The sequence below is a fragment of the Hydra vulgaris genome, chromosome 07, assembly GCF_038396675.1.
Source record: "Hydra vulgaris chromosome 07, alternate assembly HydraT2T_AEP".
NCBI classification, from domain to species: Eukaryota; Metazoa; Cnidaria; class Hydrozoa; order Anthoathecata; family Hydridae; genus Hydra; species Hydra vulgaris.
Window position 1 is genome coordinate 33867069 of NC_088926.1, and position 9910 is coordinate 33876978.

Consider the following 9910-nt stretch of genomic DNA (forward strand, 5'->3'; position numbering starts at 1 on the left):
ATGTTTATCTTGTGGTCAAAAAATGTTTCTACAGACCAAGATGTTCTTAATAACGAATATCTGGAAATATTATCCAGAGGTAAACTTATATGTCCAAGTCAATCTTTGTCTGATTTTATTTGTCATTCTTTTAGTATTCAAGATATTATTTCTCCTATTCTAATCAAACATTGCAGTTATTCTTTATCAATCAAAAGTTTTGCAGAACAAATTTTTAAGATTTATTATAGCAGTGTTGATTTTACTTGCGAGATTCACCAAGGATGGGGAATTTAATATGGATCTCGAATTGTCATTAATATTTTTTATAATAATTTACAAAAAGAAACTACAGATTCTGTAAGAAAAAATCAGGTAAAAGAGTTTTAAAAAAGACAAAGAACTGATAGCTAGTGCTAATAAAAGTTTATTTCTCAAATCCTTAATACATATAAAATTACAAACCTTTATTTTTATTTCCTCATAAGAGTTGTAAGTAGTCTTTGCAATATGTAAGTTTGTTTTAGTAGCATTTTGATGCATAGCTATTTGAAAGCCTATTTCAGTATTTCATATGTTATTGGAGTATACTGAAACAGGGAATCAGTTAGCGAAAAATATTGTATAGCATAATGTAATTACATGATGATAATCTCAGGTATTCCTCGACCATTTTAATAAAATAAACATTTGCCGTAAAAAAACTGGCCTCCTAATTTTTTACGGAAAATGCAACAAATCAGGCCGTATAATAACAGTAGGCCATGCTTAGTATTATTATCAAATAAATCTAATTTGAAGTGTAGACAACTTTATAAGTAGATCTCTGTTTACTCGCGAATATTTTTGTGTACCAACATTTGAGCAACTTACGACGCATGCGCATAATAAATGTCTATATTAAACCACCATGGTGATGTGAAACGTTATTAGGATATATATAACGATCGAACTAATGAGATAGTATTGAAAGTTTGGTCATGATGGCGGAGATGTTCTAATTTAAAAATTATATATTGAGTACTTGTTTTTAAATTTTTATTTTGTAATTTTACAATACCAATTAGCAATATAATAATCTTTAGGTTTCAGGAAAAAAAAATTGTTTAGGAAAAAAAGGCGACCTTACGGTATTTACCTTGCAAAAATATTTACAGTAGGTGATCAAGAAAGTAATAATAATAATAATAATAATATAATGTATATAAATTTTATTTTAAAAATTTAAGAATTTTTATTAGTAGGTTTATTGTAATACGTGATAAAAATTAAGAACTTCTGAAAAGTCTAGGTTAAGAATTATCTAGAAATTTTTTTTTTTTTTTTTTTTGTATCTTTTATATTTTTATTACTTTGTTTTTAGGTTGTTATGTTAGAAACAGCACCACTTGTCTATCAACCGTATATCGTCCGCGAACATAACGATCATATGCGTGTAGGATAAAAACATAACTTGAAAGCATTAAAAACATTAAAAACATTACTTGAAGGCTATATTGTTGCTAATTCAACTACAGTACAGATTTCTAAAACTATTTACAATCAAGAGCATCGTAAAAAAACTCATATAACTTACATAAATTTTCAAATAAAGTACCACTGTGTGAGTCAAAATCAATTGAAGTGCTCTATCATACTGGTAAAGTTACTATTCCAAAAAAAGTTACAAAAAAAGTTATTTTTGCAATTTTTGACAGGCTTAACTTTAAATAATAAAATAAAATCTTATTTATAAACATATATAGTCAAAAGTGCTTAAACAATATAAAGTCACATAATTTTTTCAGTATAAATTATATTTATAAGTTTAATACATCGCGACGTTAGAATTATCTTATTCTATTTCCACATTTTTGACTTTTGAAATAAAACGATTAAAAGGAAAGACTTCAGGAGACGGTATATAATTTTTTTTATAACTAATGTTTTTTCCGCAACTTTTACTTATAACTTAGGTTTTAATACAATGGAAAAACATTATTCTGAGGTAGGCAACACTTTCAATAACTCAAATTTTTCAAAAAGTGGAGATAGAACAAGATAGTTATAACAATGCGACATGTCGATATAATTGTCGACATGATTGTTGATAAGTACGAGTATAGACGTCCAATCATGGTTTGTCGGATGTCTTGAGATGTCCAATACCCATTAATCTAGATGCAAAATTATAAAGTTTTAAAAGCGACATATTCAAAATTTCTATACTATATCAAAAAAAGAATGCTTTGGAGGTATCAATACACATATGTTAATACTTTATAATTAATAAATTCATACTTCCAATATTTTTAAGGTTTTAAGTTTAGAAAAATTATCTAAATGCTTTTTATAAAACCGTTTTTAAATTGTGGTCTATTTATAGTCATTTTCAACAACTAGGAATAAATCTAAACTACAAAGTTTTAGCAAACCAGGTGTTTATTAAGTCGGTTTATTAAGTTTATTTTTATTTATTATTATTTTTTATTAATTATTATTTTTTATTTATTATTATTTTTTATTTATTATTATTTATTTATTTATTTATTATTATTATTTATTAAGCTGCGGAAAACCTTATTTAGGTAAAACAGCTTTAAATTTTATCAAGAATACTTTATCATGAAAAATAAGTTAAGATTGAAAATGTGGTTCCTCTAAAATATTTAATCATAAAAAGTTCTACCAAGGAACAATAAAATGGAATACAACATAATTAATATTTGTTTTTCAACAAACTAAAACGCTAGAGAGGTCTCAGAAATATTGAATATGTTTTAAAAAACTTGAGAAATTTAAGAAACCAGGATGCGTTTTTAAGCAATCTTAAAAACGATACTAATGCAGTGTTTTTTCTATTTAATGCTTTTTGTAAAAATGTCCATTAGTGTTAAAATATTACAAATATACATAAATATAAGTATTGAATATTCTTTGTAATAAGAAGACAAACTAATATATTTAAACTCGTTTATACAAAACATTAAAAAGTATTTTGAGTTTCTTATAAAAACTCATATTTTTTTAAAATAAAAGTTAAAAAAAAAATTAACAAAAACAAAAATAATAATATTAACAATAATAATAATAGTAATAATAATAGTAATAAACACAGGAGAACCCAAAGTGTTTTTGAATAGAATCTGAAATAAGTTATTGATTAATTTATAGGTGCTAAATTAAAAAATGATTTTAATTTTTCTTTATCACGTCAAGTTTTTAAATTATAGAGTTTTTAATTTTTTTAAAAATGTGATAAAATGTAAATTACTTAAAATGTAAAGTACTTAGCCGATATAAGCTTATTTTATCCAAATATTACCGTACAAATGAAAATAAACAATTGGGCTAGACTGCAATGTTTATGTAACACAAATGATATTTTTACAAATAATACGGCTACTGAATACATCAATTTTAAAAATAGTTAAGGTAAAAATGTACGTTTGTAGCTCTTTCCGGAATGTTCAGATTGAGGACTATGGCGTTTTATGCTCCAAAAAAATCCGGCTATCATATGTACATCCCATCTACCTTGATAACATTCTTTTATAACCTTCAAGTCTTGATGAAATTGTTCTCATCACTGACAGCACTAAGATTTTCACGAAATTGGCGAGATGACAATGCAGAAAATGCAGAAAATTACAAAGAAATTGTTTAGCAACTTTATAATTTTCCAAAAGTTGCTAAACAATTTCTTTGTAATTATGTGTGTAAGTATTTCCAAGAAAGTTCTTAACGGTGACTTTAAATGATATTAAAGCGTTCTTCTCAATATCCGACATAGTTCTGGTAAAATATTTATCTTTGATAAGCTGTCGAATTCGTGCACAATCAAAGACACCGTTTTAATTTTTTTAATTGGCAGTCTAGGAAATGCAATAACAATGCATTTAAAATAGTCGTCATTAGTTACCAGTGCTATCACAAGTTGCTTCATGAAACCTAGTTTTATGATCAAAGGTGGAAATTTTATTTTCTTTCTGTCAACAAGTGTTTCATGTAAAATGTTTGGATCTCCAGGCTTAAGATCAGACCTTGGAGGCCCGTTTGTTTTAACTCAATGCTTACCTCGAGCTCTTCTATGTAATATATAGAGAAAGCAAAGATACTTTGTGTAAAAACGTTGCTAACCAAGAAGGAAACACATCATTTTAGGGTCAACGCGTTTTGTCCAATGATGCTTCTTATATTGTAATAACTCAATATCTCTCTTTAAATCACAATATTCATCACGAAGACAGACAGAATGCCCAGTATACACTGCACTAAATAAATCGCTATTATGTGGCAGGACGCACTTGAAGCTCTTCTTTGAATAATCAATGAACATTCGCCATTCAATTTAGTTATAATCTGAAAATCCTAATTCCTTAAGTAAAACAGAAATGTTACGGAAAAAAACAAAACCATTTCAATTTGAAACTACTGCAGAAATTTATTTTCTCTAGTATGAAAGTAATGTACTTTTTCTCCTTTTTCAACTGTATTTTTCTCATTTAGTCTTGACGCTAGAATTTCTGGAGCCCAAATCCTTTGCCAAATCATTCAACTGATCACAATATCTCTCAAATCAATATCTCTCAAAATCAATATCTCTCAAAATCAATATCTCACAATATCTCTCAAAATCACTCTAGCTGATCACATCTCTTAAGCTGAATTGTGGTGTTCAAAATCATTCCTGTCACTGTCTTCTTGAACATCACTAATTTCTTCTTGAGAAGGTTGTTGTTTGAATACTTGCTCTGGAATTTTATTTGAATGACACCTTGGTCTTAAAGCTGATGGTAAATTAGGATAAACTATTTTCTTTTCAAATTTTTTGGTTAAAGCCTTTGTCATTAGACAAAAGTAACAGCCTGTTGAATGATCTTTTTCCTCACTCCAAACCTTAGGAATACTGAATGCTAACTTGGCTCATGACTTGTCTTGATCACCAAATTTCATCAGGAACATTTAAACGTAAAACTCACATGTTTTGAAAACAACAAAAATTTTTAGCAAAATTAAAAATTCAAACAAAAAATAGCTTGTAGCCCAGACAAATTATTTTTGTAGATTCTAGGGCAGACGAACCAATCGTAATCAGCGGGTAACTCTTTTACGGTGAAATTTGTTTAACTAAAGTCCAAGGGGTGGAGAAAAAAGTTGATTTCTTAGAAAAAAAAGATTTCAGCTTTGGAATCAGCTTGTCAATTTTAATCAAAATAGGCCCCGATTCAAATTCAACAAAAAGTTTTATTCAAATTGTTTCTCAGAGTAATTTATTGAAATATTAAAACTCAAAGTATCACAAATTTACATATAGTTTTACATGTATTTGGCTTTACCATCTAAAAAAAAACTGTGTTTTATCAAAAAAATACATTATATAAATTATCAAAGTTCATATTTTTTTTAACTGAATAAAAAATAGTAGTAAAACTAAAAAATGAATATTAGATAAAAATGAATATTAGATATAAATTTTGTTTAAAAAAATTTAACCAAAAATTGCTAACTTGAAAAAAGCAAAAAAATATTAATATTTTAAACTACAAAGAAATTAAAATTTCAATATTATGTTTTCTCAACGGATGTCAGAAATACTCATTTCATTCTATATATACAATGTTTTCCTTTACATGTATCCAAGGCCGACGCACAGTGGAGTATTTATACGGAAAAGTTGATCAAAAGTCGATTTTCAAAATTTTGTCAAAATATGGTTTTATTGGTGCATTGTTAAAGCTTAATAAAGGTTACATCCCTAAATGGTCATTTCGGTTACTCCTCTCTTCCTCACCTTATTTGGGCAGCTTTAAAAATCGAGTAATCATGATAATGAATTTAATTGTTTTTCAACGTTTCTGTTGACGAGCATTATTACAAATCGTTTTTTGTTTGTGGTTAGTAAAAAATTTTAAAAATCATAATGGATATTGAAAAAGAAGGTAAGCTCATACTTTTGGTATATTTATTTTCTCTATTTTATATGTTACTGTCATATTTCTCATCAATTATATTTGATGTAAAAAGTTTAACGTTTTTTTTTTATCACGATATTAAAAAGTGTTTTTGAATGTCAATTAAGCCTTATTAAGCTACGAGCTTGTGCTTCACGTAAAGCTTTGATATTCTATTTACCATTTTTTTTTTAAAATGTTGCGCATGTACGCGCCCTAAAATTTTCTTAATATTTTTAGTCAATAAGGCAAAAACATTTTTTTGTGAACTTTTATTTATAATTCATATTTTTATTTATAATTCATATTTTTATTGTAGAACCTCAAGCTATCACAATAGAGAAGACTAGACGATCGTTTTATGAAGTCTTGGAGCAAAGTTCCGAGGAAAAAATTGACGACAAATTCGTGTTTTTATTAGAGCACCTTAAAAACATAACCAAATGCCCTGCAAATGAAGAAAGTGCACTAAAAACCATTTTTTCACCTTTTAAGTTCCAATTTAAACAAAAATGGGAAAATGCTAGCCGTAAAAGAGAGCGTTTTTTAAAAAATAACGAACAATGGCTTAATACCACCATAGCACTACCAACTTGGACGGAAGCAAAGCCCGGCCGACCGTCAAAAGAATTTTGTGAATCGAGCTCACCAACGAGAAGGCGAAAAACAAGGGTTTTAAGAGAACATGTACCTTGTGAGCAGTTGATGTATGCTGCTCAAATGAGTCAACGTGCTGCAGGGAACAGTGACGCGTCTAACGTTATAAAGGAAATTTTATTTACACCTACAAAAGCCAAACAATATAGAAAAAGTGACACATCTACTAAAGATATCATTAAAAAGCACACACCATCAGAAGCGTTGTCAATTTTTGTGGAAGCTGATATGACAAAAAAACAATATGAAATTATTTATGCAGCCAACAAGAATATCTATCCATGTTATTCACTTGTAAAAAAAGCCAAAGAGGAATGTTATCCATCAGAAGAATCGATAACAGTTACAGAAAATTGTTCAGAAATTAAATTACAAGATCTTCTGGATCACACGTCTAAGCGATTATGTTGTTATTTGAATGAAGTTGTTAAAACTTTAAATGAAAAAGAAAGAAATAATTTAGAATTGATTTCTAAATGGGGTTGTGATGGCTCGCAACAACAAACTTTTAAACAAAAATTTCAAAACAGCGACGATAGCGACGCAAACATATTTCAAAGTTCTTTTGCGCCCCTACGGTTCATATGCCATATTGGTAACCAAAAGAAGGTGCTCTGGCAAAACCCAGCACCATCATCTACAAGGTATTGTCGACCAATAAGAATTCGTTTTATTCGGGAGAGCAAAGACGATGATGAAGAATGATGAAATTGAATACTTAGAGAACCAAATAAAAGGCTTAAGAAAAAGTGAAATAATAAACGATTTTGGTGGTAATTTGCAAATAAAGCATATATTTCTTTTTACTATGATTGATGGAAAAGTTTGCAATGCTGCTACAAATACAACATCAACGATGAAATGTTATATATGTGGGCAAACTTCAAAAAATTTTAATGACTTGAATAAAAAAACGACAGAAAGCCGTGAGACACTAAAATTTGGGCTATCAATACTGCACGCAAGAATCAGATTTTTTGAATCCTTGCTGCATATATCGTATAAAATACCAATTAAAAAATAGCAAGCAAAAACAGAAGAAGATAAAAAAATAGTAGCGGAAACAAAACAAAAAATTCAAAATGCCTTTAAAGATGAATTAGGGCTGTTGGTTGATATTCCTAAGGCTGGATTTGGGAACAGTAATGATGGTAATTCATCAAGAAGATTTTTTGCCAATCCCCTAACCGCTTCCTGCATCACAGGGGTTGATATAACTCTTATAAAAAAATGTAATGTCATTTTGGAAGCTATTTCGAGTGGGCATCAAATTAATGTAAAAGAGTTTGAAAATTTTGCAAATGAGACGGCCAAACTTTATGTTGATTTATATGGGTGGCACCCAATGACGCCAACTATGCATAAAGTTTTAATACATGGCCCCACAATAATTGAACAGGCTATACTGCCTATTGGCCAGCTATCAGAAGAAGCAGCTGAAGCGAGAAACAAACATTTCCGTCTTTATCGGCAGAATTATGCAAGGAAGTCTTCGCGAGAAAACTGTAATAGAGATATTTTAAACAGACTTTTGCTAACTTCGGATCCTTTGCTAAGTAGCATGAGAAAAAGACCCCAGAAAAAAAGAAAACCGTTCTCCAGTGAAACAATAGGACTCTTGATGCCGGAATTATTAGAAGACTCGCAAGCGATGATGGTTGACGACATATCAGATAATGATTCCGATTGAAAATGATTTCATTGACAAGTACAATATTATTTTATTTTATTTTGGATTAAATATAGGGCTATGATAATAAATTTAAATTATTAATTTCAAATTGTTTGGTTGTCAAATCATTAGCCCCTTGTAGCGGATAACCATAGGATTTAATCCTTTAACAAAAAATAATTCGTAACAACAGGTATAACCTAAAGATTAAGTTCAGTGATTAAGAAAACCAGTATAGGTTTAAATGTATCTTTCAAGTGTGATTATCCTTTTTATTATTATAAATTTAGTTATTTGTTATTATGTTAAATAGTTTTAAAGTTGTAGATATTTGTAAAGTATATAATGTGAATAAAAATATGTAATTTTTGTTTTAATATATGAAATTTTTTACATTTCATGAGTGAATAATCGTTTTTAATACAATACAATGACCCTAAACTTCTTTTTACTTCATATCACATCGACAATAAACATAAAATAATTTTGTTCAACTTTTCAAGTGAAATACTCCACTGTGCGACGGTTTTTGAAATAGGAAGGCACTATTGTCAGTCTCTAAAGAAATATCCTATATATCTAGAAACTAAAAAAAAATAATAAAAAAAGCTGTCTTGGAAAAAAGTCGAGGGCACGCACCCCTGGCTTTGTCGGCCCTGAAATCAGAATTAAAGTTTTTTTTATAGATATAACTTGCTTGTAAGCAAATTTTATTGAAATTATTTCCAGTTTCTTCTACAAAATGTCGAAAATTTTTTAAAAACTCTTACTAAGACTTTAAATATTTAGTTACGGACTAAATATTTAGTGGGGTGGTGAGAGAGAATGTTGATACAAAAAATATGCCATACTCCAATTTCCCCCACCTCCATGTTTTCATCACTTTGATTATTATTGTGAAGGAATTTTATTTGTACCATTTTAAATATTTTCGTTAGGATATTGATAAAAACAATGTTCAAAAATCATTTACAAAGTTAACATATCGTGAAAGTCGGGATCTTTTGTTGAACTTTTTCAGTTTGATAAGATTAAATTAAAATAATTTTTTATCCCAACCCTCTATGTATATATGGGCGTATAGGTTATTTAAATGTATCGTATATATGCGCGTTTTAGGTTTCTTTAAATGAATGCATACTATGCATGCATTTAATTAACCTATCTGTGCATACCTACGCCGTAAATTTATGCAATGAACTCTGTATATGTGGAACTGGACTATATATATATATACAAAGACTTTAAGAATAGACAAGACAATAAACAAGACAATAGAACAGCAAAAGAAGTTATGAGAGAAGGTTTCAAAAAAGACATCGAAGCGAAGATAAATGCACAGTTACGAAATATAAAAAAATATTTTTTGTCAAGATTTTAATAAGTGCTTTATAGCTTTATAATTAAAATAGCCAACTAACCAGTTATTAGCTTGATAGCAGTTTCAATGACAATAAAACGCAATGTTTCAAAATGCGTTTTAATGTCTTCGAAACTGCTAATAAAGAGTCAGTTTTTTTTTTTTTTTTTGTTTTGTTTTATATTTGTGCTATACTTGATAACAAGGGTTTCTATATTTCCCTAAAATTTTTTCGTTTTATCAGTTTTACTTCTTTAATATTTTTTTTCTGATTCTGATTTTTTAAAATTTTATTGTTCCTATTAATTT